The 4,500-nt window shown below is 47.9% G+C and overlaps 3 non-coding genes across 3 annotated transcripts; all 3 read right to left on the bottom strand.

Annotated features, from left to right (window-relative positions):
• Positions 1-422: 422 nt before the first annotated feature.
• Positions 423-496, bottom strand: TRNAL-CAA (transfer RNA leucine (anticodon CAA)). The gene has a single exon. It is a non-coding gene; the product is annotated as a tRNA-Leu (tRNA).
• Positions 497-897: 401 nt separating this feature from the next.
• TRNAL-CAA (transfer RNA leucine (anticodon CAA)) lies at positions 898-971 on the bottom strand. Its single transcript has one exon. It is a non-coding gene; the product is annotated as a tRNA-Leu (tRNA).
• A 2,759-nt stretch (positions 972-3,730) lies between these two features.
• On the bottom strand, positions 3,731-3,804 carry TRNAL-CAA (transfer RNA leucine (anticodon CAA)). Its single transcript has one exon. It is a non-coding gene; the product is annotated as a tRNA-Leu (tRNA).
• Positions 3,805-4,500: the final 696 nt, after the last annotated feature.

Raw genomic sequence — 4,500 nt, 5'->3', positions numbered from 1 at the left:
CTACCAACTGAGCTACAGCGACGGATGTCCAATCTGCTGCTTTCGTGGGTATTTATGTTTACTGTGTGTAAGCGAACCTTGAGAGTGTTCACAAGGCGCCACCCTCAACCATAGCGGTGGACGTAGCACGTCCTGTAATACCGCGAGTGTCACGTAGAACGTCATCTAACGGCGAGGACGGAAACTGTGCGAGAGCCCTCTTATGCTACCTATGGCAACAAGACTGCCAGAGCCGAGACCCCCGTTAAGCTATTAGCAAACAAGGTAAAAGTAAATGAGGGGCTCATTTGATAAACATATTAAGGAAGCAAACTGTCACCGAAACCAAGGGGCATAGGGGAATGTTTTCAATCTTTTCTTTCGTAGTGCCAATCAATCGGTTTTAAATAAAATTACTTATAAAGCAGCACAAAAAACATCCATGCTGCCGGTGGGATCCGAACCCACGACCTCCGAATATTGCGTCCGGTGCTCTTACCAACTGAGCTACGGCGACGGCTGTTCAATCTGCTGCTTTCGTTGGTATTTATGTTTACTGCGTGTAAGCGATCCTTGAGAGTGTTCATCAGCGCCCACTCTCGACCATAGCGGTGGACGTAGCACGTCCTGTAATACCGCGAGTGTGACGTAGAACGTCATCTAACGGCGAGGACAGAAACTGTGAGAGAGCCGTCTTATGCTACCTATGGCAACAAGACTGCCAGAACCGAGACCCCCGTTAAGCTATTAGCACACAAGGTAAAGGAAATGAGGGGCTCATTTTATAAACATATTAAGGAAGCAAACAGTCACCGAAACCAAGGGGCATAGGGGAATGTTTTTTAATCTTTTTTTTGTACTGCCAGTCAATCGGGCTTATAGAAAATTACTTATAAAGCAGCAGAAAAAAAACATCCATGCTGCCGGTGGGATCCGAACCCACGACCTCCGAATATTGCGTCCGGTGCTCTTACCAACTGAGCTACGGCGACGGCTGTTCAATCTGCTGCTTTCGTTGGTATTTATGTTTTACTGCGTGTAAGCGATCCTTGAGAGTGTTCATCAGCGCCACTCTCGACCATAGCGGTGGACGTAGCACGTCCTGTAATGCCGCGAGTGAGACGTAGAACGCTTTCTAACGGCGAGGACGGAGACTGTGCGAGAGCCCTCTTATGCTACCTAAGGCAACAAGACTGCCAGAGCCGAGACCCCCGTTAAGCTATTAGCAAACAAGGTAAAGTAAATGAGGGGCTCATTTGATAAACATATTAAGGAAGCAAACTGTCACCGAAACCAAGGGGCATAGGGGAATGTTTTCAATCTTTTCTTTCGTAGTGCCAATCAATCGGTTTAAATAAAATTACTTATAAAGCAGCAGAAAAAACATCTATGCTGCCGGTGGGATCCGAACCCACGACCTCCGAATATCGCGTCCGGTGCTCTTACCAACTGAGCTACGGCGACGGCTGTTCAATCTGCTGCTTTCGTTGGTATTTATGTTTACTGCGTGTAAGCGATCCTTGAGAGTGTTCATCAGCGCCACTCTCGACCATAGCGGTGGACGTAGCACGTCCTGTAATACCGCGAGTGTGACGTAGAACGTCATCTAACGGCGAGGACAGAAACTGTGAGAGAGCCGTCTTATGCTACCTATGGCAACAAGACTGCCAGAACCGAGACCCCCGTTAAGCTATTAGCACACAAGGTAAAGGAAATGAGGGGCTCATTTTATAAAAATATTAGGGAAGCAAACAGTCGCCGAAACCAAGGGGCATAGGGGAATGTTTTTTAATTTTTTTTTTTGTACTGCCAGTCAATCGGTTTTATAGAAAATTACTTTTAAAGCAGCAGAAAAAACAACCATGCCGCCGGTGGGATTCCGAATCCTCGACCTCCGAATACCGCGTCCAGTGCTCTTACCAACTGAGCTACGGCGACGGCTGTCCAATCTGCTGCTCTCGTGGGTATTTATGTTCATTGGGTGTAAGCGAACCTTGAGAGTGCTCACCAGCTCCACCCTCGACCATAGCGGCGGACGTAGCACGTCCTGTAATACCGCGAGTGTGACGTGGAACGTCATCTAACGGCGAGGGCGGAAAACTGTGCGAGAGCCCTCTTAAGCTACCTATGGCATCAAGACTGCCAGAACAGAGACCCTCGTTAAGCTATTAGCAGATAAGTAAATGACATGAGGGGCTCATTTGATAAACATATTACGGAAGCAAACAGTCACCGAAATCAAGGGGCATAGGGGAATGTTTTTTAATCTTTTTTTGTAGTGCCAATCAATCGGTTTAAAGAAAATTACTTATAAAGCAGCAGAAAAAATATTCATGCCGCTGGTGGGATCCGAACCCATGACCTCCGAATATCGCGTCCGGTGCTCTTACCAACTGAGCTACGGCGACGGCTGTCCAATCTGCTGCTTTCGTGGGTAATTATGTTTACTGCGAGTAAGCGAACCTTGAGAGTTTTCACCAGCGCCACCCTCGACAATAGCGGAGGACGGAGCACGTCCAGGTATGCGCGAGTGTGACATAGAACGCCAACTAACGGCGAGGACGGAAACTGTTGCGAGAGCCCTCTTATGCTACCTATGGCAACAAGACTGCCAGAACCGAGACTCCCGTTAAGCTATTAGCAGACAAGGTAAAGGAAATGAGGGGCTCATTTGATAAACATATTAAGGAAGCAAACTGTCACCGAAAACCAAGGGGCATAGGGGGAATGTTTTCAATCTTTTCTTTCGTAGTGCCAATCAATCGGTATAAATAAAAATTACTTATAAAGCAGCAGAAAAAACATCCATGCTGCCGGTGGGATTCCGAACCCCACGACCTCCGAATATCGCGTCTGGTGCTCTTACCATCTGAGCTACGGCGACGGCTGTTCAATCTGCTGCTTTCGTTGGTATTTATGTTTACTGCGTGTAAGCGATCCTTGAGAGTGTTCACCAGCGCCACTCTCGACCATAGCGGTGGGACGTAGCACGTCCCTGTAATACCGCGAGTGTGACGTAGAACGTCATCTAACGGCGAGGACAGAAACTGTGAGAGAGCCGTCTTATGCTACCTATGGCAACAAGACTGCCAGAACCGAGACCCCCGTTAAGCTATTAGCAGACAAGGTAAAGGAAATGAGGGGCTCATTTTATAAACATATTAAGGAAGCAAACAGTCACGAAACCAAGGGGCATAGGGGAATGTTTTTAATCTTTTTTTTTTGTACTGCCAGTCAATCGGTTTTATAGAAAATTACTTAGCAAGCAGCAGAAAAAACATCCATGCCGCCGGTGGGATCCGAACCCATGACCTCCGAATATCGCGTCCGGTGCTCTTACCAATTGGGCTACGGCGACGGATGTCCAATCTGCTGCTTTCGTGGGTATTTATGTTTACTGCGTGTAAGCGAACCTTGAGAGTGTTCACCAGCGCCACCCTCGACCATAGCGGTGGACGTAGCACGTCCTGTATTACCGCGAGTGTGACGTAAAACGTCATCTAACGGCGAGGACGGAAACTGTGCGAGAGCGTTTTAATGCTACCTATGGCAACAAGACTGCCAGAACCGAGACCCCCGTTAAGCTATTAGCAGACAACGTAAAGGAAATGAGGGGCTCATTTGATAAACATATTAAGGAAGCAGCCAAAGAAACCAAGGGGCATAGGGGGAGTGTTTTTAATCTTTTTTTTGTAGTGCCAATTAATAGGTTTAAAGAAAAATTACTTATAAGCAGCAGAAAAAACATCCATGCCGCCGGTGGGATCCGAACCCACGACCTCTGAATATTGCGTCCGGTGCTCTTACCAACTGAGCTACGGCGACGGCTGTCCAATCTGCTGCTTTCGAGGGTATTTATGTTTACTGCGTGTAAGCGAACCTTGAGAGTGTTCACCAGCGCCACCCTCGACAATAGCGGTGGACGGAGCACGTCCAGTTATGCGCGAGTGTGACATAGAACGCCATCTAACGGCGAGGACGGAAACTGTGCGAGAGCCCTCTTATGCTACCTATGGCAACAAGACTGCACGAGCCGAGACCCCCGTTAAGCTATTAGCAGACAAGGTAAAGTAAATGAGGGGCTCATTTGATAAACATATTAAGGAAGCAAACAGTCACCGAAACCAAGGGGCATAGGGGAATGTTTTCAATCTTTTCTTTCGTAGTGCCAATCAATCGGTTTAAATAAAATTACTTATAAAGCAGCAGAAAAAACATCCATGCTGCCGGTGGGACCCGAACCCACGACCTCTGAATATCGCGTCCGGTGCTCTTACCAACTGAGCTACGGCGACGGCTGTCCAATCTGCAGCTTTCGTGGGTATTTATGTTTACTGCGTGTAAGCGAACCTTGAAAGTTTTCACCAGCGCCACTCTCGACCATAGCGGTGGACGTAACACGTCCTGTAATACCGCGAGTGTGACGTAGAACGTCATCTAACGGCGAGAACAGAAACTGTGAGAGAGCCGTCTTATGCTACCTATGGCAACAAGACTGCCAGAACCGAGACCCCCGTTAAG

This window comes from Amblyomma americanum, chromosome 1, assembly GCF_052857255.1.
Source record: "Amblyomma americanum isolate KBUSLIRL-KWMA chromosome 1, ASM5285725v1, whole genome shotgun sequence".
Classification (NCBI taxonomy): Eukaryota; Metazoa; Arthropoda; class Arachnida; order Ixodida; family Ixodidae; genus Amblyomma; species Amblyomma americanum.
This window is presented reverse-complemented; position numbering and strand designations above follow the sequence as displayed.